The following is a 26,214-nucleotide window of genomic DNA, read 5'->3' on the forward strand; positions in this document are numbered from 1 at the left end:
AAGAGAGACATACATGGGTCTAATCTACATGGAAAGTAGAAAAATACAAGATTTCTCAAGTAAATTGGTAGCATGGGGATCATGGAAAAAAGCAGAAGGGAAGTTGGGAAGAAGGGAGAGGAGTGTAGAAAAATATATAGCTTAATATAAACCAAAAAAAACCCCACCAAGATCTGTAAAGATATAAATTGAGCTTGAGGTTTTTCAGATATATTACTCAATAAAACTACTTTGAATTCTAAATTGTTTTTAAAATATACAGAGAATAATTTTTGTTTTACAAGTAAATAGTTTAATTCATATAAATTTTACTGAAATTTATTATTTTTAAACAAATATGTTTTGGTTTTCAGTTGTCAACTGCTCATATTCAAACTAGAGAATGAATCCCCTGAAATAATAGTTACTATAGATAGTTTCATGTTTAATATCTTCATCTCTTAGATCATGATGGATAGAAAGAAAGACACATCTCAAGTACCAAATTTAGTATGATGGTATCATCAACATGCTTACTAAATCAAGAAACAAGTGAATTAGAAAAGATTGTAATGTTTGGGAATTTTTTTACATATAACTCAAGGTCTTGAGTTTCAGATTGTGACTTAAGATGAACTTCAGATAAGTACACAGATGCTCTTGTAATAGAATATAGAACACACAGAATCCTTTACCATACTTAAACATGTATACCATCCTAAAATGTTAATAATGATTCTACCTTGTTCTTGACATATTAAAATGATCTTGTATTTACAAAAATGAACAGATAAATTCATACAAGCAAAGAATATTAATATAGACTTGCCGCTTATCTAATACTTGTTCACTAGAATCCTTTCAGCTCTACCCTTCTCCTCCCATGCTGTTGCATACTGTAGCATGTTGATTACACTCAGTGGTTCTGCTGTGAAACTCAATCATGAAACCCCCGATTTAGTCACTGTGACCTTCACTTGGCCCACCCACTAATGTCTCCACCTAAGTCTCCTTTCTCTGCTATTGCCATCATTTTCAAACCTATTTATAAACCTGTGTGCTCTCCATGAAGGTTTCATTATGTGAGTGATTTTTGAGTGAGTACTCGGGTTGTAATGCCTTGGTTTGGATATGTATGTGACTGCCAGTTTAAGTGTTCAAACCAAATGTTTGGGGCACATGTGTTCTTTATCTCTTAGACATAAGTTCAGTAAGTTTACGCTTTCAATGAAGTAGCACGCAGAAAGAGGGGACTGTGGAGATAGGCAAGAAATAACCTTCTGACCCTAAGACACTAAGCACAGGAAATGTCAATAGCATCCAACTATTTTTGGAATATAAACCTCAGTATTATTTATAAGACAAAATGAAAACATAGATGTGAATTTAAAATAAAGTGATTCATTGGAGCATTTACATAAAGTATAGGTATGAAAAGTTTGTTGCTGAAATGTTTCCCTTTTCTAAAGTATATTGTAATTATTTGTGAATACTAGCAACTTAAATACTTAAATAAATCTTGGTGTTATAAAGTCTTTAGGCATCCATAAAAAGGAACTGAGAAAACAATCCATATCTGTCAAGCCTGTAAGAAATTTAAACCTTGTTATGATGACAAATATTTCTCTTTGTTTTATTGTCTATTGTGTGCCGTCAGTTCATTCATCAAGTCTTTTAGCTCAGCATTCAGCCATTGCTTGACATATATATGAATATGTATCTAAACTTTTTCTTTTTCTCTGTCTTTGTGTTGCACTATTTCTCTTTGTATCTGTCTATCTACACACACACACACACACACACACACACACACACACATACAAGCACCCACCACAGAGGAAGTTGAACTCAAAAATGAACCTCATGCTACAATTATGTGAGGGCCATGTCTCCAATGCTGAATAGAACACATGCTGCTTGAGACTTGGTACTATATTACATTGTATTATCATAAATTGTTAGGTAAGTATATAATTGAAATATGTTATTATCCATACCAATCTAATAAAGACTGTTTTAAAGAAGTGTCAGGTCAGAACAAGTTTTTGTGAAATGTTCTTTTGTGAGATGAGGTTGAAAAATAAAGTGCCAGTAGAGGTAAGGATTCCACGTGATAGTGACATTTTATTAGTAAGACTCGGGGAGGATTGTCTCATTTCTAATCATTCACAGATTGATAAACATAAAAAATATTTTCATGCATACACAGGATTTCTTTTTGAATGATTAATAAGGGTAGAGTTATTCTTTCTAAGGAGGTTCAGTACTGTGGGTGGTTATGTTCAAAATAGTTTCCAATTTATAAAACAGTAAGAACGCTGTTTAGTTTTTGTCAACTAGACATAAATCAGAGAAAACAGAAGAGGAAACCTCAGCTGAGGAATTTCCTACATTGCATTGGTTTGTGAAGCATTTATTTGGTTAGTGATTGTGACAGAAGGCCGAGCCCACTACTGGGGATGTCACACAGGTAGGTAGGTCCTTGGTTGTCTATAAAATGTAGTTGAGCAATACATGTTGATGAAGAAAGGAAGGTGTCCTACTCTGTGGTTTCTACTTTGGCTCCTGCATTCAGCTCTTTTCCTGTTTTCCTTCATAATGGACTGTAACATCACAGTGTGAGGTCAACAAATGCTTTCCTAGTTTGAAAGGCTTGGGGTCAGTGTTCTATCATAGCAATAGAAAGGCTGACCATACAGTATGCCTCAGTGTTTTATCACAGTATAGAAAGATTGACCAAAAGGTATGCATTAATTTGCTTAGCTTTCTGTTAATACAAATAGATTTGGCATATAAATTTTACAAGGAGCCTCACAGATATCACAATTCCGGAGATTCAAGGTCATTGCTCTGAAATGAGCTTGGGTTTAGTGAGGATCTCATTTCTCATGGCAGGAACATGTGGAAGATTATATTCCCAATAGGAAGCAAGATGATGGCTCAGTTTAGACTCACTTATAAGGACTCAATCTTTCAGAAGCATATAGGTTTCATGAGAGTTTCTGTAATCATTTCTTGGGATAACACCCCAGGAACCCTAAAAGTCAACAATTACACTAAGTGGTCAATCAAAAGACAAGTGTCCAAAACATCATGGAGGATCTATATAAAAATCTAATTATGTCATTACTAAAAGAACGTTAAAATTGTTTTTTTTATTTAACATGATTTATTTATTTATTTGGATTTTCATATTATGCACCCCAATCCAATTCTGCTCCTCTCTGAGTCCCTCCATGTCCTCCCTTTTTTTCTGCAGCAGCCCCCAATTGAAAATTTAAAAAATTAAACCAAATAAAAACAAAAAGACAAGCAAACATACAAAAGGAAAACAAAAGAACAACAGCAACAACACCCCCCCCAAAAAAAAACCCATACCTCTTCACTCCTCCATCTTTCCTGCCTCTTCAACACCTCTTCATTCTTCTTGGTGACATTAGGAGCTGGAGTATTTCACAGAGTATACCCTTTAGTCCAATCAGCTTTATTTGCAAATGTTCATTGTAATGAGTCACTGGTCTGGTTCAAGGTCTCTGGTTTCTGGTATTCCATCATCACTGGGTCCTCATGGAAATTCCTCTCAGATATCCTTTGGCCATCCCAGTCATGGAGATTCTGCAGTTATGGTACCGTAGGACCAGTATCTTCACAAGCTCCAGCAGATCCTACGTGGGGTAGATGTTAGGATAAGCCAACACCGGGCCAAGCTCTGGGCCTTGATAGAGCTGGTCAGTCCTGGCCACCAGGATCACTCTTAAGACACTCTTAAGACATATGCTGCCCTATGCATATGCCAACATAATCAGCTCTCCTTACCCATTATTAGGGGCTAGACCTTCTTCCTGAATTTGGGGGGTTGGGGCAGATTTCTCATGAGGGTCAGAGCCAGCACTTTTGCTGCAGCATCTAGCAAGTGACACGGCCAACTATTCCAGGGACAGTGAAGGACAGGGCCAGGTTAATATGGCCCTCTGATTCCATCCCTCATGATTTCCATGGCAATCTGAGGCAACATGTGACACACACATCAACAGATACCCCAACTACAGTAGGACCATGAACTCAGACCTAGACCTTAGCAGCAGTTTTGACCCAAACAAAATCCTGACTCCAGGTGGAAACATAAGCCACTCTTTTTCAATTGGCTTTGATGGCAGCATGGCTCCTTGTAACTGGATGTTTCTCTCCTGACCATCTATCTTTAAATAACCAGTGGCTACTTTCAAAATAATTGACTTGTAAGATTAATATGAATTAAAAATTCTTGATTGATAGCTCAGGCTTATTCTAACTAGCTCTTACATATTTGCCATTTATCTTATGTCACATGGTGGCACCATTACTAGCAGGGCATGTTCATTTGCATCTGACTGGTGACTCCTCACTCTGCCCTTTCTCTTCCCAGAATTCTTAGTTTGGTTCCCTCCCCCCCATATTTTCTGCCTGGCCACTGGCCAATCGGCATTTTATTATACTAATTCAAGTGAAAAATCTTTAAAGTTTACAAGAGAATTTTTCCACAGCAGCTCTTAGACACCAACTAGGTTAAAGATTGAAGCCCAGATCTCTGGCTACTGTGAAACCTTTGATGGCAACACAGACCCAAGCTTCAGTGGGACCACAGACCTAGACATGGTCCTCCTCAACAACCAGGTGTGGTTATCACCATTATTACAGGTAGCAGTGAAGGCCACTCATATCAGATAGGCCCCAGAAGCAGTGTGGCCATCGGACACTAAGATGACTCCCTATCTCAGGCATCCACATGGCCTTCAACGGTATCAGAAACCTCAGATATCAACCCAGGCCCTGGCTGTAGTAGGACCATGGACTCATACATGGCCCTCAGCTATAGCTCTGAGCTGAAATTCAAATGAGATCTGGTAGCAGTGTAGGACACTCAGATCTGCACGGCTCTGACTCTAACATGTCCCTTGGTCACCAATATGGACTCAGGTGGATGACATGACCCCAGGAATCTGTATGGTTCTTGATAGCAACATGGGTCACAGGCTTCAATACAGACCCTGATGGAAGTAGGACCTCTGCCTCAGATAGGGTTCTTTGGTAGAAGCCTGTGTCCAGATATCACCTCTGCCCCAGATGGCAGCACAGGTCACCCAGACATACATGGCTCAGCAGCAGCTTGACCCTCAGACACCAGCAGGGTCTCAGGTGGCAACTCAGATCCTGTGAATTTACATGGTCCTCTTGGCAACAGGAGCTAAGCACATCAACATAGACCCTGGCTGCTATAGGGATGTGGACCCAGACGTGGTGCTCTTATGAGTTTATAAGGGTTGAAAAGACAAGAGTAATTAGATAGGCAGAGGATATTGGAAACATGTATTAGAACATCAGGAAAGGACAATATCCTCTTTCAATTTACCAAAGTAAATATCACTGGGAAAAGAAACTTTAACATTGCAATGTGTGAAAATTAATCCACACATCTTAAGTAGAAAATCATTCTAGGCCTGCCAATAAATGAGACAAAGAAATAAAGAAACAAACAACCAAAAAATAAAAAAAGGATGTTTCCAAAGATACAAACTCAAAAAGATCTGGACACTTTTCAAAATAAGCAAAATGCAAATTTTAAAAAGAGAAGGGAAAAAACAAAACCAAACCAAACCAAAGAGTATTCCTTACCTTGGCTCTTTCCTCTGCTTGATTGGTCTGGAATGAAGATGTCATTCATCATCTCCTCATCGGTTGCTGGGTTGAGTGTTTTAGAAATTCTGACAGCATCAGGAGGACATTTCCTCTTCTTTTAAGATCAGTAATGGCTAATTTTTCTATGGTAAGGGAACAAATGCTAAGTTCTAAAGGGATATTCCACCATACATATCATACTAGCTATTGCTTTCAGATGTCAAAAAAAAAAATAAAGTGGACCACCATCAAGTCACAAAATGAATCGTGAAAGAACATGTACACTTCAATCTTAACGTCAGGCAGCTCTACCACAGATCAACCCACTTAGAAAGAAGGAGTCTGGTTAGACAATCACAATCTGGGACTGTTGCAGCAGGAGACTTTCTCTCTCTGTTTAATTTAAGGGGAATATATCATGCAATCAGTAAATTTATGATGCAAAATCTTTAGTATCCATTTTCCTTTCATTTGATTTTCTGTGAGTTTGAGTTTAGGTCGTCTATTAATATGAAAACTGCTGTAATACTGGGCAAACTCATTTTAGCCTAAGGTTCCTTTAACAATACATCTGATTTCTAGATACGGAGCCTTTAAAAGGGATGAGAAGAGAAAACTGAAGGCAAAAGATAAAGCACATGTAAGTCAGATAAGGGTTTTGACAGGCACAGAATAAACTTAATTATAGTAGGATGCTTTGTCAAAGTAGACGACATGACATGTGTTTCATGTAAAATAAAATCAAGAAACAAAATCAATTTCTTCAAAAATTTGACAATCTTTTATTTTTATATTTAATAAATAAATTAAATTTAAAATTTGATAAAAACTTAAAGAAGGACTTATATTATCAAAGGAAATTTCTATTTGACACAAAATTTTGTAATTCAATTCTATCTCTAGACAGAAAAAAATAAATAGAATGAAGTAGGACAAAATCTTGAAACTTTTGAATGAATTACTTTTGTTATAAAATGAAATTCATATAATTGTGTTTTAAAAAAATAATCAGGTAAGTTAAGTATACTTTGAATAATAAATCTTGATCACATATCAAAACATATCAAGTGAGTTCAGCTGGACTGAAGTCCTTAAAGGAGAACACACGCTGTGTATCTTCTGTCCTTAATGTGACAGGAAAATTGGAAGATTATTATGAATGTGAAATTCATGATAAGTCACTTCCATATAGTATCCCAAACCCAAACATGCAGAGGAATGATCATATTTGAAACTTCAGAATGGTAAGTTAAAAAATTCAAAGTATAATTTGTTAAACATCATTAATGATAATTAAAATGGAACATGGAACATTAGTAATTAATATTTTTATTACAACAAAATATACTAATGTATTAATAAAAACTTATAAAATAAAAAACCAAAATCAAGCAATTTAAAAATAATGAAATGTTTTTTAAACTAGCAAAAATATATAATCCTTTCAAATGTAAATCTACAGTAATTAAACTGAAGTGAACAGAGATATAAATGACTACATTAAGTAAAATATAAATACATTAAATAACTCTGTTTTAAAATTGGGATACAAATAAATTCAAGTTCTCAGTTTGTTGCTAATTTGTATGTTTTATTGACTATGCATTTAATTGAATTTTATTTTTATATCAAATGGCAATTTTATTGCCATTTATTTATACTAAGCAAATAAAAATAAGAATATTTTTAATATTTTAATTGCCACCAATTATTAAGCATGAAACACATCTTGTGAGGGCTGTGCAGAGCCAGCTCAGCCCTGTACTAGCCTTGAACAATTTGACTTTGCCCCTTAGTGGCAACTGTAGCAGGAGAGCTGATCCTATCTCCCGTGAAGAGCTGGCCCTGAAGCCCGCAAGGCCGTGCAAGAGTTAGTCCCACCCCTTACTTACGGGAGGTGATCCCTATTTAAGCCCAGACTGACCAACTCAGGCACAACTCAGGCCCACAAAAGGGTATACTGCATGACACACCACAGTCTCCAGTGCCACTAAGACCAATGAAGAGGTAATTGACATATTGACATGGAGCAAAGACAGAGGAGTAACATGTTTTTGTTTCATATATATGTATGTATACACAGAGAAAGAGAGACAGAGAGAGACACACAGAGAGAGAGAAAGAGACAGAGAGAGAGACATACACAAGAGAGAAAGAGAGAGGAGAGAGAGAGATGCAGGGGAGGGGGAGAGAGAGAAACAGATATACAGAGAAAGAGATAAGAAGAGGTAAAACCAGTTTTTTCCTCAGTTCTAGGAGACCAGCCTCAGTGTCAGCTGTTTTCCTAAGGACATTCCTAGGCAAAAGGGTTTAAAGGCCCGTGTAAGTAAACAGCTGGCTACAAGACTGCCTTAGTAGAGGCTCTGAGAGCATCATGACTACATGAACACCCAGACAAATAACATAGCTCAACCCCAGTCAATACTGAGGTTCATTGGTTGAGACTGAAGCTCATCTTTTGCTTAAAACATCTTCCTTAGGATGGTTACAATACAAAGGTACTAAAACCTCAGCATATTAAATGCTGCAATAAAATGCCACCTGCACACACATCCACACAGCATAGATTCTAGGAATTTCAATGCTCTCTCTCTCTCTCTCAGTATAAGATGCTACAGTTGCTCCCAGTTAGGATCATCTTCTGTTCCAAATACAAGGAAACAACTCTAATATTCTACAGACAGTGTGAGGACAGGATCCCTCATAATTTGATCACAGCCACAGGAACAAGAACAAGAACTGCAAGGGAAGGAATACCAATCCCATCAGGGAAGAAATATGCCATCTGCCAAGCACTACTGTCCACCCCCAACAAGTGCCAAGATATGTGGAGATAGCCTGAAAACTTGAGCGAACAAAGCCCAGAGTGTACAATAATCCTCCAAGGCACCTCCCAGCATAAGAAAATCCAGCTCAGGATCTGGGGAGATGTCTTAGTTGAAGTGTTTGTGACTTGTAAGCATGAGACCTTGATTTTAGAAGTTAGTTGCTAATCTCTGTGTTGTAATCAGGACTCTAGAATGACAGAGACAGGGTGATATCAAGGTCTTCCCGGCCATCCTGTATGGCTAAGTAAGTGAGCTCTCAGTGTAGTGAGACACTCTACCTCAAAATATAAGGTGGAGACCAATAGAAGAAGACACCTACATAGACCTCTGGCCTCTACAGGCATGCCTAAGCATGTGTACTAATACACACAAAGAAAGAAAGAGAGGAGGAGAGCAAGGATGGATGAAGGGAAGAAGCAGGGAGAGTAAGAGGAGAGAGGAAGAGCAGAGAGCCCACGAGATCCTGTGACTCAAAGCACCACAGGACATTTGATGATCACCTTAGCTCTGGAGCTGGTCTCCAGGCTGCTTTCAAAATCCTGCCATTAATCTTTATTTACCAAGGAATTGCATAAAATAACTCCATAAAGAAATGGAAGGAAAACTCTGAAGATGACTGCAAGCATTTTGACCACTACTGCTCTCTCATTCCTCCAGAAAGTTGAGTGGTGGCAGAGTCTCCACACAGACATGGCACCTTAAAGTAGTCTACTAGAAGGAGAACAAAAAGGACTTTCTATCACAACACTCAGATCTTCTCCTACAGGAAGTTCTCACCGTCCCCAGAACACCTCCACACAAAAGTTTTGTCTTCTTTCCAGGATTCAAACTGTCCGCACTTCGCTAGGAAGTTTAACAAAATCCAAAAGGAGTACCCAGAATCTAAGAGCAAATGGCTGCCTAGGACAATGATGCAAGCAGAGGTAATTTGGAGGAGTCTGTATGAGAAAGGACATCTGTAAAAGCACCTGAGGAGGAGTGCGGAGAACGGGATGCGAGAAAACCAAGGTACCATGAGTGTATAGCCTAGTTGCTGGCACTTGCTTTTTTGCTTACATGTACTATGATTTATTCCACAGAAAAACATAAAATGGCACTCAGACAACAAATGCTTAGTGATTTCTCATTCTTCTTATGTGACATTCTTTCCAACGTTTAGGTTCAATATTCTTGAAGACCTAACATCTTTGCGTCATCTCTATTTTTCCCCAGCTCTTACTAAGAACTCTTGTTGAACCCATGTTTAAATATCTCGTTAGGAATTTAATCCTTTACCCCAAACCCTTTCCAGTCTATTTCTCCCACCCTTTTTCATCCTTGCTTTTCTCTTTTCCAGCTGAGATCTGCTTTTAAAAATTACTGTGGCACCTCTTCCTTGGTCTTGTGTCGTTACTTTTTTGGTACAAGTGAGCACACCTTCCTTTTTAATCATTATCTTCTTGGCTTCATTGATTACTCCCTGTGTTTACTCCAGTCTAACTCATCATTTTGTCCTGATTGTGGAGCTCTTCTCTCATGCTCAATTTCTAAATGCTGTTCTGCTACAGATAATTTTTCTGAGGCACACAGTGAGGGATGGAAACTATTTCTTCACATTAATCAACTGTATGTGCTATCCGTCTCCACTATTCTTGTAGTTACGTTTTCACAGAGGTATTTTGGTCCTTCAGAAATGATTATATCTCATCTTTCTCAGGACTTTTGCATCAGCTGTTCCCTCTGCCTGTAACATCATTCATTCTCAGAATTTAAAATAAAATATCATCAGGGGAGGCTTTCTCCACTACTTGGATACTAGGTCCTTCAATTTCAAATGCGCATCCTACTTACTTTTCTTCTTAGCTTTTCAAACAAACATTTATTACTCCTCTGGAGTCAGATTCTTTCATGCTTACTGTAAGACTGACAGCTGAGGCTAGTGAATCTCATGTCTTGTTCACCAGTGTGAGAAGGAGCACAGTGTGATGTGGGGAAGCACATAATAAAAACTTTTGAATAGACTAAAACAGCATTATACAACATTTTTACTAAATAAGCTACTCTTACAAAAGAAAACAACGAAGTTGAGGTTAGCAGTCACTCATGTTTGCAAATGGATTCTATTATTTCAAAAGTATTTCAGCAACACACCAGTTTAGCACATGAAAGAGTATTCCTATGTTAAAGATTTGACCCATGGAAAGTCAAGAACTTTTCACAATAAGGAAACTTATGGTCCACACAGTAATATTTTAAGTATGAGTAAAAATTTGGATGTATGTGATTTTTAATTATATTTAGGCTATTATGAATTGCCTCAAATTGTTATTTTGCGGTGATGGGCTACTTTAATAAAAATACTAATTTGTATTTTAATTAAAGTCTGTCAATTAAAATAACAAAGATTTAAAAAATATGACCAAAAGTCATTTGAAACTGACCAGGCATCACTGGAAACACTTCTCTATTTCCAGTCACAAATCAGAACATCAATGCAAAACTTTGTACTTATGTACCTCAGAACAAGAATAAGAGATACTCTTTGGAAAAATTTGTGCTTTCATTGTAGTGAATTAAAAGCTGAATGCCACCAACATTTATGTCTTGGTTATATTTTAATTGTTATGATAGAGCACCATGACCAAATCAACTTATAGAAGAAAAAGCATTTTGGGTCTTACAGTTCAAAGGCTGAATCCATGACCCTCATTGTTGCAGGTTATTTGGTCACACTGTGTGAAAAATGTGTCTCTGTTTCACCTCGTCTGTCTAAGGCACCTTCTGCTGGACTTAATAAAGAGCTGAAATTCAATAGGGGGCCTAGTCAAGACTGCCAAGAAGAGAGAAGAACTTGGGAGAAGAATATGAGAAGGTGTGATTCAACAGCAAGATGTAGAGAAAGATGTACATTATGGAGGAGAGGTATTGAGTCACGTGGCAGAATGTAGACAAATAAAAATGTGTTAATTTAAATTATAAGAGTTTATTGGGGACATTCCCAAGCTAAGGTCAAGCTTGCATAATTAATAATTAGTCTGGCAGTTCAAAGAAACACCTGTTACATATCACGGTATGGAGCAGGTAGCAGGTAGCTGGGTCACACAGTGCTGAGAACTTATATCCTGATCCATAAGCATGAGGCAGAGAGAAATAACTGGGAATGGCATGGGTGTTTTTAACTCATATCCAAGTGATATATCTCCAACAAGGTTACACCTCCTAAATTTTCCCAAATAGTTCCACCAACAACGTACCCTTACATTGAAATGGATAAGTGTATTGGCCGTTCTCCTTTCAACAACCACAATGTATATTCTTGTCTACACTGCACAAGTGTCTTAGATTGAAACCTGAAACATATAGAGGTCATATGAGTTTCAGGGAAGCACAGATAGTAATTTAAACTGTACAACAAAAAATATTTGAATATACTGTATTGCCTAGGTAAAATGGAAAACTACACTTGAATTTTTTAGTTTCCCTTTCTTATATCATTAAACACTACAGAACAGTATCTAGTATATATTTTGTGTACATATATCAACTACAAGTTATAATTTTAGATTATAATTTAAATCTGTAAAATGAACATGACTAGAAAGAAATGGAAAGGGATATTCTGAAATGATTTTTTTTCTCCTATTTTATAGGAACAGTTTGCAGAACATGAGTGTTAAGAACTTTTTTAAAAACATTTACTGGAAATTGGCAGTGAATCCATCTGGTCCTGAGTTTAATTTATTGTGAAAAGTTTTCCTTTGCTTTAATTTCTCTGACAGTTAGTGACCTGTTTTAGCTGCTTATTTCTTCTTGATATAATCTTAGGAGACTGTATGTCCTTCTTCAAACTTCAAAGTCTATTTTATTTGTTTCTTCTAAATTATTCTGGGGCTTTTTTGGAATATAAATTTTCAAAATATACCGTAATGATTCCCTTTATTGTACTGGCATCTATACTAACTTCCTCATTTTTAAATATAGTTTTAATTTGGATGCTCCCTCTGTCTCCTCCCACCCCTTCTTCCTTTTTCTCTCTTTCAGTTAGTTTAGCTATAGGTGTGTCATTTAAATTTTTTGGGGTACTGATTCACAGGTGAGGATGGATACCATGAAGCCCTTGCCAAAACCCGTGCATGGACACTTTTGCTGTGTGTCCAGCCCTGTGTGTCCATGTCTCAGAGGTGAAAGAGCAATCCTGTCCTGTGGGCACCAGGCTTACTCTTGAGCCAGTTTCTTTGCTTTGGTCCCCATTCCTCCTCTTAACATTTGAGTGTCTAGTTCTTTAGATATGGAGAAGTGTCTGCTGTAATTTCATTGAATACATTCTCTATACACCAATGTTGTTTACCTCAGCTCTATCCCATGGATGTTTCAACATAGTTTCTGGATCATATTGCAGAGGTCTTCTACATTGTGGTCATGTTCATTCTTTTCTCTAATGAGGCTGGAGTTCAGCAACCTTGACCTTTTTTCTGTATATTCTTTCTTCTATTTGATCCTCCTTTCAAACTGGTGAATTATCTTTCCCATATATTTTTGTCTAATTAATTGATTTTTGGAATATTTCTGATTCTTTTTTTTTCAAAATCTTAATTTCTTTTCATAATTGCTCTCTTTTCTTTCTCCTTTTTCTCTTTTAGTTTTTTGAGACAGGGTTTTTCTACATAGACCTGACTATCCAGGAACTCACTCTGTAGACCAGAATGGCCTCAAAATAACAGAGATCAACCTTCCTCTGCCTCATGAGCGTTATGATTACAATCAGGTGCCACCATCACCTAGCTACTTTGTTTTCTGATTACTGTCTTGTGATTCTGATTCTGATTGTACCTGGAACTGGGGTGATGTGCTCAGAGGCACAAGTGGCTATGCCATACAGGACTGTGTAGAGTGAGCAGGCAGTACCTAGTAATATTGTCGCTTAGATTCTTAAGTGCTTAGCATTTTAAGAAGTGCTTCTGGTCAGAAAATAATTAAAGATATGCAATAAAGACAAATTCAGATGAAAAAGACCTATAAATGGGTCACAGTGTTGGATAAATGTACATAGGCTTGGAAGAGAAAAGAGAGTATAGAAAGTCAGACTATGTATATTTAAAATATATATATAATATATAATAAGTAATATAATGAGCATATAAAATGAAGTTAATGCTTTAATTTAAAAAATTAAAGACTTTAAGGAGACAGAGTACAGACAGTCACTGATTAAAAGGAGTAAATAAAAATAAGCCATGTAAAGATGGAGAATACACAGAGAGTCCGGATTATGTATATTATTTTGTTTTCTTTGAATATTTTGACAGTACCAGAGCTAAGTACAGAGAGACATTACATTGTATGGGCTGCTAAGCTAAACCAGCATATATATTAAAAAGTATCTTGACTTCAGAATTTGGGTCTTTGGAAAAGAAGTTCTGCTTTTGTATTCACAGAGGATGAGAACCTATGGATTGCTTCTAGACCAATATGGTTTCATGGAACAAGACTTCCTGAAAGGTTGGTGTAAACACCTTCACAAAGAAAATACTTTGCCCAACTGATGACTGAGTTGAACCTAACACAAAGGATACACCATGAAAGACCTGATTAACAGCACCCCCAAACAGCCGGAAGTAGTATGGACAGAACTACTCCCATATTTCAAAATATTGTTTATAATTATTTGTTTATATTTAAAGGGGGGTGTGATATCAATATGCTATAGAGATAAATAATTTACATTGATTTCGATCTTGGTTTATTGTTACAAATTTAAGGTCAATTTTATATATTTATGTGTGTGTGTGTGTGTATTTCTGATCTTGATGAAGGTATTGTATTTGTGTAACTCACTTAAAAATGTAATGTATAATTAAGAAATATAGGTTAATGGATAGTCATCTATAATAGTCAATCTTGTAGTCATGTTAGTTAGGTATTCTAGATATATAGAGATATATTTCAGTTAGATATTTTTCAAATCTTTCAGAGACCTTCAGACTATGGCATTAAAATATTTAAAACATTTAGGACTTTTCATGACAGTGAGACACATCTGCTTCTGGCATCACCAATCTATTTCAAGAAGAAGATGGGCAATGAAGAGGTTCCTTATGGAGTTTATGTGTCCTAGACAGGCAGAACCCACAGAGAAATGACTGCTGAACTTGCTTAAAGGTGAGATAATCCTTCAGGATTCCTTCTTCATGAAAGTGTCTGCTAGACATTCTGCAGGACACAGAAAACGTACAGAAAAATTGCCAGTATAGGTGGAACTGTCTTTGAAATTTCCTGACTCATGGAAAAGACTGCTGAATACTATGGGCCTGTAGACTGAAGATGGATGCTCCAATAGTACAGAAGAACATTGTCTTAATATGTTGCCCCTCCATTTACTGCCCTATGAATGCTATGGCATGCCAAGAGTGGACTTTCCTCTCCATTTCTGATGGTGAGGCCTGTGAGCATGCCTTGAATGCAGAACTGCCCAACTTGTCTGCTTTTTCTTTGGAAGTCATTTCTGTTTCCTTTCGTTGAACCAATGATGTGGGAGGTCCTTCTGTCTGTATGCTGCTTTTCTTGATAAATGAATAAAGAAACTTCTTTGGTATGTTGATAAGGCAGAGTTTAGGTAGTTGGGGAAGACAGAACTGAATGCTGGGAGAAGAAAGGAGTCAGAGAGAAGTCATGGACCAGTGGCCGGAGGTAGATGTGCTGAAACTTTGCTGGTAGGCCACGACCACATGGTGATATACAGATTAATATAAATGAGTTAAATTAAGATGTAAGAGTTAGCCAATAAGAAGCTAGAGCTAATCGGCTAAGCAGTGCTTTAATGAATACAGTTTCTGTGTGATTATTTTGGGACTGGGCAGCCAGGAAAAACAAGCGGCCCATAATCTGCAACAAGTCAGGAGACTGCTTGGCTGAGGATGTTTGGCAAGATACCCTGCATTATCACACTTCTTCTGCTTAGTTCAACTATCCTCTTCCTTCCATCATTGGTCTGCAAAAAACAAAAGCAAAAACAAAACAAAACATTAGTTATCATAAGTTTGTGTGAGTGTACATCTGCTTGTAACATTCCCAATGGAGTTCAAAGGACTTTGGGGAGCTGATTCTCCTCCTACCATGGGTTCAGCGATCAAACTCAGGTCATCAGGCTTGCAGCCAAGAACCTTTACTACGTTAGATTCCTCACTGGCTTCCTTTGTACATAAAACTCTTCTGCTATAGCTTTGCAATATAATGTATTGTTTACATTCTAACTCACTACGCACTCAAAGAGAGGTAGCCTTTACCTTACCATCTTACCTATGTATCTGATAATTTCTATTTAAGAAACTTTGCAGAGTATTTGCTGTATTTATATCTATATTTCAGCATCACTAACTTCTCCCTTTTATTTCTTCCTTTTAGTTTTAGAGAAATGTAATATGCAATGATAACAATTTTCTTTACACTTCACCATTAAGCCTGAATTTGGCATTAAAGGATGTTCAGGAGAGCATTACCTTTGGAAGCACACAGACCTAGATTTGGTTTTGGCTCTTCTAGTAAGGCAAGAAACAGTCCTATTAGACCTCTCCTGGCTTCTTTTTATTTTATATATTCTTTGGCTTTAAATTTATTATTTTCTTTTTTGTGCCTCTTATTTTTCCTTTTATTTACTTAAATTTTATTATTTATCAGTTTCATACATTGATATAATAAATTTTAGTTCCTCTGAATTTGCCTCTATATGCCTTTCATCACTATAATCCTTAACTAATCCCCTTCATATTTTCATGTGTTATTGTGTGTTGTTCATAGAGTTTAATTAGATTTCCTTGCCAAAGAATGTATGCAAGGTTGTTTAGTGGAATGAGGATACTTAACAGCAACATTTAAGAAACTGACAGCACCTCCCCCAATAGGTTCAAGTTGCCAAGAGGAGAATTAGTGACTAGAATATATAAAATATTCAATTTTTAATTTTGCTTTTCAGAATGTTTTTTCTTGTTTCCATTATTTTTGAAGTTACATATAATTTTTCTGGTTTTAATATTCAAGTTTATATTTATTTTTATTTTTCTTCATACACAAGTAGCATGCTTAACATTTGAGCTTATTTCCTTCTATACTAATACAAGTCCTTAGTCCTCTAAGGGACATTTAGCTGTATGTCACATTTTGATATATAATACTCATTATCAGCCTATTCCAAAGGCTTTGTCGTTTTCTGCTGTGGTGACTACATTAACACACACCCTATTAGGTACACCAGTTTTTGTATTTTCTGTGGTTTTGTTTTTTATTATTAATGACTCTTTTTATTACATTTTAGCCAGATAATGTAATCCATACAAAGCCAATACTTTAAAATGTGCTGACGTTTGCTCTGTGGCAATTACACGTCATTTAATATAAATGTTTCATATGAACTTGAGATTGATTGCTGGCTATGGTGTTATATGTAAGCCCATTGTGTTAAGTATATAATTTGTGCTGGTCAAAGATGTCAGATTATTTTGTCCTTAGTAGTCAGTTATTTTTGCTTTGTTGCAACAATTAGGGAAAGCTGTATGTTAATACTTTCTACTATGAACTTGGACTCATCACTATTTCCTTAGAGTTTTGTCAATACATACATTATTTGTGCATACAAAATATAATTGTCCCAACTATAATATAAATTTTTCTCTAAAAATTTAGATATGGAAAGAGTTTATATTTGTTTCACCAATATATTTTTAGAACTATCTCTACCTTATTATTTGCCATAAATATTGGTTTATTGACCAAAATTATCTGTGTTTTATTATTAAATACTATCACTAGAGGAACTTTTTCACTTTTGAGACAGGGTTTCTATGTAGAACACATGTTTTATACCTCATTATTTTCCAGCCTTAACTTCTCAGGTGCTGGGGTTGCAGGCATGCTTCAGTCTGGAAGCACATCTTTAGGTTTTATGAGATATTTAACATAATGAAATTTCTTTTTCTGTGTGATAATATTCCTTCTTGCATTCTGCTCCTAATTTTTGTATTATGTAAGAGGCATTTGTTGCAAATGGTTTGATATTTATGGGGCTGAAACTACCATTTAAGAATGTTGAGAGTGCACATATCTTCACATTGTATCATTTTGTTATATTAATATATGCCCCTTACCCGTATTTATTTGGGGACATTTTAAATTAATTTTTGGGTTGTTTTTCTTATTCTGTTTTTAAGTATACTTAAAGTTATTTATTTGCAATGATTATCCTAGACATTCTAGGTGTATTGACCATGAAACAAAGACTCTTGACTTTCAGAATGGAAGGGAAGTGAGTGTTAACATTCCCATAGTATTATGAACACATTTTTGCTGCCATGTTTTGTTATTTTGCTCCAAACAATTTTTATTAATCTTAGCAGATGAATAGTATTGACACCATTGGGGACATTTTAGGTATGTCTTGACAGCTACTTTACTTGGTTTTTTATTTTTCTATTACCACTCCAGTTTTGTTGGTGAGAATATATTATCAGAATAGTTAAGATAATTTATGTGTGTGCTGTACATTCTCTCTGATATTATATAGACTACTAGTTTAGACCTTCCCAAGCAAAAATAAATTAGAATAAATTAACAATACATAAATACCAAATCTTAAAGAATCATAGTCCTAATAACAATTGTGTAGGCATTTTAGTCCCCCCAAACCAAAAGTTTTCTAAACTGTGAATTTCTCAACAAATGTAAGAGGACAAGAGCCTCAGGTTTTTCGATATTTTCATGTTTTTGTGCATTCATATCAGCCCAGTACTGTGCTAACTTATTTATTCATTTTTGAGTATTTCTACAAGAAATAACCAAGCTTTGTTCAATTACTTTCTCTAGAGAGGTTCTAAACACTACTCAATTACATATTTATACCATTAGAAGTCTCAGTGGATATGAGGGTAATTATCTGATCCATGCAGCAACTATGAACACATAAAATATTTGAGATTCATTGTTTTTATTCATAAAAGGAAGACTATAGACTGAAACATAGATAAAAATAAAGGTGCAATTTTCTAATTTACATAGAATGTTAATGCCCTATAAAATATTACTCTTCAGTCTCAAAGCACATAGTGACTCCCAGAATTACAGCTCCTAATTTAGCACTGCTTCCAGAATATCTCTTGAGTCTTTGGTCTCATGCTCAGATCCTCAGTGACTCATGTCTCGAACTGTGAATCTAGTGTTCAGAAGTTTGGTGAATTTACACTTTAAGTCACATGCTGAAAGTTGGTATGATCTGAGGTGCACCTTTAACTTGTATCTGTGGTTAAGTTCTCATTTGGAAGCCTTTCAAATGGAACTGTAAAACTCATGATTTCCATTTAGGCTCAAACTTCACTCACAGTTGCAAACTACGTAAATCTTTCTCAGATCAAGAACTCTATAACTGCTGGTTAAAAATACGTTTCAAGCCAAGCGGTGGTTGCACGGACCTTTAATCCCAACATTCAGGAGGCAGAGTCAGGTGGATCTCTGTGATCTCGAGGCCAGTCTTGTCTACAAAGATCTAGCTCCAGGACAGATTCCAAAACTACAAAGAAATCCTGTATCGACAAACCAAAAAAATAAATTGTTTCAAATTAAAAATGTTTCTGATATACTTTTCACTCCTCTTCCTCTCCAGATTATGGTTCATTTTCCAAGCACCCACCTTCAGTGAAGATTAATCTCTCTATGCTTGTTATGACCATTGCTATTACACTTTCATCTCTGAAAGTGAGTTTGCACTGGTAATTTTTAACTCTGGTACCTTTAAGAAAATATCCCACTACATTCTGACTTCCAGTATTGTTGATCAGAACATATCACCAGCATAGTAACATTAATTTATGTGTTTCTGAAAGTATATAATTCTTCAGTGAGAATATCTTTTATAAAGAATGCCTTTGAAGTTTGACAAATTTATTCTAAAAAGAATAAGTTTTAAAACCTGCTCAGGGTGCTCCTTATTATATTCTTGGGTGAAAGATTATTCCCAATTTGGGAATTGCATGTGTCTTTGTTTTAAGGATAATAAGACGTGCTGCCCTTTCTACCAATGCAGCACTATTCAAGAAAGATAAAATGAAAATCCGCAGTCACAGTGCTTGTAGGAGGTATTTTATGTATTTTGAACAGTGATTTAAACAGTGTTTTAAAATGGATTTGCATCATGCTGCTTTTCCTGGATGAAAGATCTTTAAGTGGTGGCTTAAAAGATGATGGGAAATGAGATGGAAGAAGGAGAGGTGACCTTTCCAGGGCGACGGAGCAGCTTGGAGACAGCAGTTTGAAGCAGCAGGTTTTTAAAAACGCACTGTAGTACCACTGGAATGCAGAAAGCTTGTCAGAGAGAGGAAAGGGGAGAGGCAGAAAGATTAAGCAGGAGCTAAATAAAGTACACAACTGTTTCTACCAGCTACAGAGTTTAAACTTTCGCCTCCATCACAGTACTCATGTTATACTAAGAGACTGACATAATATTTACATTTTGAAATGAATGAGTTCATTAGCATCAGAATCATTAAATGCAGGTATTGGTGGTGACAGCTGTTGTGATTCTCAGGGAAAAGTTTGATCAAGTACTTCACTATGGCCCCAGGTAAAGACATCCCATGAGCTTTGAGCAAATCTGCTTATCGTCAGCGATGCTTTCTCCATGGAAAATATTGTAGATACCATTTAACTTCAATGAAACTGATTTCTCAAAGTGGTGTGCTTCCCTGGACACACTGCTACATTCCTTGCACAGTGAGACAACAGCCTTCATTTTCAAAAGTATTCTGAAAATCAAGAGATTAAGATCTGCTTAGCTACTAACACACTGGGTTCTTCTGCCTTAAATACTCAAGACCATGGTGGTTTCTAGATCAGAAGGCACCTTGTTCACCATTTCACCAACTGTAAGGCACCTTGTTCACCATTTCACCATTTCACCAACTTGTTCGCCAAGGATGTCGCCTTGGCGAGATGGTGCCAGCGGTCCTACAGCCTGGAGGTATACAGATCCTTTGATGCTGCCGCCCGTGTGGGCCAGAGTGCTTGGGGCCTGTGTTTTGCATTTCAGAGCCTTGGTTCCCTGACCTGTCCTGAGGCCTCGGGGGCCTTAGCAGAATGGCATCATCCAATCAGCATCCGAGCCTCTCCACCCTAGAAAAGCGGCTGCCTTTGGGTTTTTCTCTCTCTCTCGCTTCCTGCTCTCTCTCTCTTCCTCTTTCGCTTTCTCTCCCTTTCCTTCTCCCCATTTTTCCTCAACCGAGGGCTCCAAATAAAGATGTGATTTGGGAAGGAATCTCAATTTTGTGGTCGTCCATTCCTGCTGGTCAGGAAGCGCGCCACAACTGGTGCTGAAACCCGGGAAACGCCGAGATCAGACACTGGATAGAGAGAGCCGAGTTTTTCAGAACCTGACACGTGGAGCAGTGAATGACGTCAGTTAAATCCTCCAGGTAAAGGGGAGGAAAAAGAATGAAAAAAATGTAGGCCTAAAAAGAAAAAAAATTCAAAAAAAAAAAGGGATTCAAAGTAACGGGAAAGAAAAACCCCATAAGTTCAATGCAGGAGGAGCTTGAGAAAACAGCAGCCAGATATGAATAAAAGCAAAGTAACTGAAGGCAGAACTATGAGGATGATGGGGTACGGGAGACCGCGGTTTCTGCCCCCTCTCCGTCAGTTCCTCCACCTGTGTACTCGCTGGCGGCGACTGGGGACTGTAGTTGTGTAGGGAGACAGACATGGTATGTGTTTGACGACTGCCTTCCCTGTTCTTAAACAGCCACAAAACTTTTTGAGGTGATTTTCGCCTAATTTTGATAAGAGAGCTCAGTCTCTGACTCTCACGTACAGAAAACTTTAGGGTAAGCACAACTTGCACGGAAAGCGGAGAGGGGAGCACAGCTGAGACTGGCTGGCGACTCTTGGGAGTGCAGGCGGCTGCCGGGCCCGGCCTATGAGCGGCGATGCCTGACTGGGGACAAGGAAGTGGTGGACGCTCTAGACTCCTGGCTGACTCCAGCGTTTCCCAGGCGGGGGCTTCGGGAGTTAAACACAGAGCGTCTGGGTGTGATGCAGATTGGGCAGCTGGGTGGACCCAACGGGACTGCTTGGGAATTGCCACCTCGGCAGCATCTGAGGGAAGTGCTGTGGCTCAAGCCGGCAGAATTTGCTGCAGTCCGCAGAGGCTTCTGTTAAAAGCCAGGTCTCCATAGCAACATGGGCGGGCGCATTCAGGGTGCACAGAATGCGGTAAGGAAAAACTGGCGTGCCTGTGGAACATGCACAGCCCGGGGCGGGGCCATGCCTTTGTCTGGTCTTGCGGAGTTTACCAGAGGCGGAGCCACGCCATAGCGCGCCATGCCTCAGAGAGCAAGCCAGGAATTCACAGTCAGAAAGAAACATTTATCCCCCAAATTACAACTTCTCTTTTCAGCCGGAAGTAGCCAGACAAGACTGTCGACGCCCATTTTCCCTCTAAGACTTCAGGCAGGACTGGTCGTAATTATCATAATAAAAGCGCAATCAAGGTTTAGACACAGCAAGCAGGCAGTACCGTATTCTTTTAAAGCGAAGAGCAGCTGCTACAGTTTGCCTGTTTTCTAGGCAACAAAGGCGGATCAATTGCCTGGGGCAACGGGCAACACAAACAATGCTAGACCTAGAGATTTCCCATCTGAATAGAGGAGCTGGAGAGATAGCTCAGAGGTTAAGAGCACTGCCTACACTTCCTGAGGTTGCAAGTTCAATTCCCAGCAACCACATGGTAGCTTATCTAATGTTTCTCCTTTTTAAAGAAAGGTTGTTTACAGATTTTTAGAGGACTCCAGACTGGGAACAGGAAAGCGGTTTTCTCATATTTTTGGAGCAATAAGCAACTATGCCAGATTTAAAACGGTTTATTTTAAAACTTAAATCTCGACAGTTTTAAATTAGAGATTATAATAGATTCAAAGGTTCCTTAATTATGCAGGATTTTAGGTCTGTATTTTCTCATAAGGGTAAATTTTTCATCATAAATTTGATGGATTTTCAATAATATTGTCAATTTGGCTATATTGGCACTGTCTCCTCAAAAAAAAATAGATCTCTCCATTATCTAATGGCTTAAATTTCTTATAAGGTTAATACATGTTTTTCAATTTATATAGAGTTACTCAAAAAATATTTTATGGCATTTATGACTATCTCATTTATTGTTTAAAAGCCAGGAAGCCAGTCAGGTCAAGTCAAACCCTGTCAGGTCCTTAGGCCTGGCCTCTGGTGCTTGTAAATATGGGATAGCGTCCAGGGGCTCAGACGACTTCCTAGTTTATATCTGATAACAGGCATGTTAAAGAAATACATTTGGGTTATTTTCAGATTCTATATTGATAAAATAATTCTACTATAAACATGGTTAAACACATGTCCTTGTGACATGGTTAAACACATGTCCTTGTGACATGGTTAAACATCTTTTGTATATAGGCCCAAAAGAGACATAACTAACTCTTGGAATAATTCATGCCACCCCACTACCGGGGGGGCGGGAGTTAATTCATGTAAAAATGCATTGCTTAGAGGCCTGGACAGCTTGGGAAAAGCCAAGTCATTTAAAAACCAACAATGGCCCGGCATATGCCTCACAGGGCTTTAAAGCCTTTTGCAAGCAATTACAAGTTGAACATACCACTGGCCTACCATACAACCCTCAGAGCCAGGGTATCATAGAAAGAGCAAATAGAAATTTAAAGGAAATTTTACCAAAACAGAGAGGGGGGATAGCTGTAGCAGCTTCCCCCAGAGAAAGGATTTCTCTTGCATTCTTTACACTTAATTTTTAATTCAAAATATTGCTGGAAAAACAGCAGCAGACAGGCATGCCCTGTTTGAAAGCTCTACAGAGCAAGATTTGGTCATGTGGAAAGATGTATTGATTAACAAATGGTGTGGACCAGATCCAGTAATTACCAGTTCCAGGTGGAGCCAATTCTAAAAGATGTTTTAAGGTTGGCTATTCAGTCTAATTCTAAGGCCTGCTGCAATGGCACAGACAAACAAGATTTGCTATTTGGAGCAGAGACCTGCAGGTCTCTAAGTTCAAAACCAGCCTACTTCCGGTACTGACTGTGCTGAATTTTTACATTGAGTTTTTAGTACTCTTAATTGTTAATTTGGGAGAAGAGTTTTGTTTATGTTTTTTCTAGGAATGCTGACATGCATCTGGGTGCCAGCAAAACTGACCAAAAGAAGTAAAGGATGCTACAAAGGATGAAGATTCATGCGGAAGCAGCAGAAATGACCCCCTGGGCGGTGTCAAGAGCAGCTGTTTCACAATATTACCTTGAGCAGCACCCTGTGCAGCCTCTTACCCTTAAACAATTTTCTGACTGATTCTATTCTGCCTTTTTTCCTTCTTTAGGAATGGATGGGAACAGAGATATTCTTGGCATGCTGTGTCTAGGTGGAAGTGCTGTATGTCTTTGATTGGTATGCTATCTGCTAGCCCAAATGATGAGGGACAAGGTCTTTGTGGCACAGGCCTTGGCAGCCTTGGAATGTGAATCCTCACCCCAAGTTTGGCTCTCAGCCTTAAAAGAGCTCATAGGCAATGTGCCATGCATAGCCTTTGTACCCTCTAGGGACCAGATAGTCCCATTGCACAGAGGAAGTTATGCATAGGCGGAGGGTATGCAGACACAGCCCTTGCACTCCCAGGGAAGTAGTTGTCCCATAGCACGGGAAGGGTGTGTCTTGCTTTTCTTTCCTTTAATAGGTCCACACATCATGAGGTGGGGACCAGATTGGGAAATAGTTTTGCCTTATTGCTCTTAAAAACAAAAACGGAGGAGCTGTAAGGAGCCGCCAGGATGTCGCCTTGGCGAGATGGTGCCAGCGGTCCTACAGCTTGGAGGTATACAGATCCTTTGATGCTGCCGCCGGCGCGGGCCAGAGTGCTTGGGGCCTGTGTTTTGCATTTCAGAGCCTTGGTTCCCTGACCTGTCCTGAGGCCTCGGGGGCCTTAGCAGAATGGCATCATCCAATCAGCATCCGAGCCTCTCCACCCTAGAAAAGCGGCTGCCTTTGGGTTTTTCTCTCTCTCTCGCTTCCTGCTCTCTCTCTCTTCCTCTTTCGCTTTCTCTCCCTTTCCTTTTCCCCAATTTTCCTCAAATGAGAGCTCCAAATAAAGATGTGATTTGGGAAGGAATCTCGATTTCGTGGTCGTCCATTCCTGCTGGTCAGGAAGCGCACCACAACCAACTTGAGTAATTTACCCTAGCCTAGTATCAGGGCCAGGCCATGATTTGTCTCTGCCTTTTTTTTTATGACATAGGATACATTTGGGTGATATTTTAAAATAGTCCCTTAAAGAGAAATTTATTTACTTTTCTGTTATAAAATTACTGTGACATAGTCAAATTATAATAATGATTATTATAATAAGAGGTAGTGATTTAAGTATCTTGACTTCTGTACAATGAATTAAGCATCTGTTATATGCCAAATGGCCAGAGCATCAGAAATAGGATTTCACGTTGACACACTCTGGAAAAGAATGCTGTAAGATGAGTAACACCATTTCTTTTTAAACCTAAAGACCAAATTTTCTCATGTCCTTTGAGATTAAGAAGACTTCACTGTTGAGTTGTAATGACCAACAGAGTCACAGGAGGTGATATGACAACTCTGTTCCTGGTATCATTTCAAGGCCCCACTAATGACTCTAGGTGTTTTCATATAATGAGTAAAATGCACAAGAGTGTCACGGGCTACAGAAAATCCCACAAGCTTGTCACAGAGAATTGGGAGGGAATGACAAGTCTTACTTAGGTGAGGTACAATCGCTCTGTGATGAAAATGTGCAGAAAAAAAAAATTCTGTTGTATAAACCACTTCACTTTTCATCTGTATAGATCCTTATAACAAACAAGACTAAAATTATTACTTCAACCCAAGTAAGGGTAACCATTTACTATTCTGATAATTTTTTAGCTTCAGAGTATTTCCAATGCATGGATATCCTGAAGTGAAGACCTCTTAGGTTTCTATGATATATAAAAGTTTGCTCATAATTTATGACTGGCCAAATATGTCTGCCTTAATTGGAATTTCACAAATGAGTCTGAGATTCTAAACCAAGAAATTAAAAAAAAAAAGAAAGCATGTTACAGAACCTGTGGTAAAGGTATAGTGGGGGACTATGGATATGACTATCTTTGTATTTTTATTGCAGAAATGAGGGTAAACATGAGAAGAATGATTTATCTAACATCTTTCCAAAGAATCCAAGGGACCCTAAATCCGTTCTTTACATCTTGTTTTTACAATGATTCATATCCAGATAATGCTTCTGTTACTATGGCTTGCCAAATTTTACATTTCCTGAAATTCTGTTTTGTATTTTGAAAGCAATGTGTGGCAGAATGTGTACAAGTTTCTGTATTTGGAATCAGGAAATTGCCGTCAGCGCAGTTTTGACAAAAGGAAGCCATTCTGACCTTGCCAACTTAGGGGTAATTACTACTATTACCTTTTTAGAGCACTTGGTTAAAGTGATTTATGTGTGTATCTCCCACTGTGATGGTTTGGATCCTAAATGTCTCTTTAAGGCTCATATAGTGCAGGCAGTCTGCTGAGCCTTCAGTGGTGGCACTAGGTAGAGGAAGTCGGGTCACTATTGGTATGCACTTTAGTAGATACTCGGATTTTAGCCATTGATCTCTTTTTGTTTTCTGGATGCTATGAGGTGAGCAGCTTTCTTCCTATGCTTGCTGCCATGTTGTTATGCTTCACCACA

This window comes from Myodes glareolus, chromosome 17 (genome assembly GCF_982192425.1).
Source record: "Myodes glareolus chromosome 17, mMyoGla1.1, whole genome shotgun sequence".
In the NCBI taxonomy this organism is placed as follows: Eukaryota; Metazoa; Chordata; class Mammalia; order Rodentia; family Cricetidae; genus Myodes; species Myodes glareolus.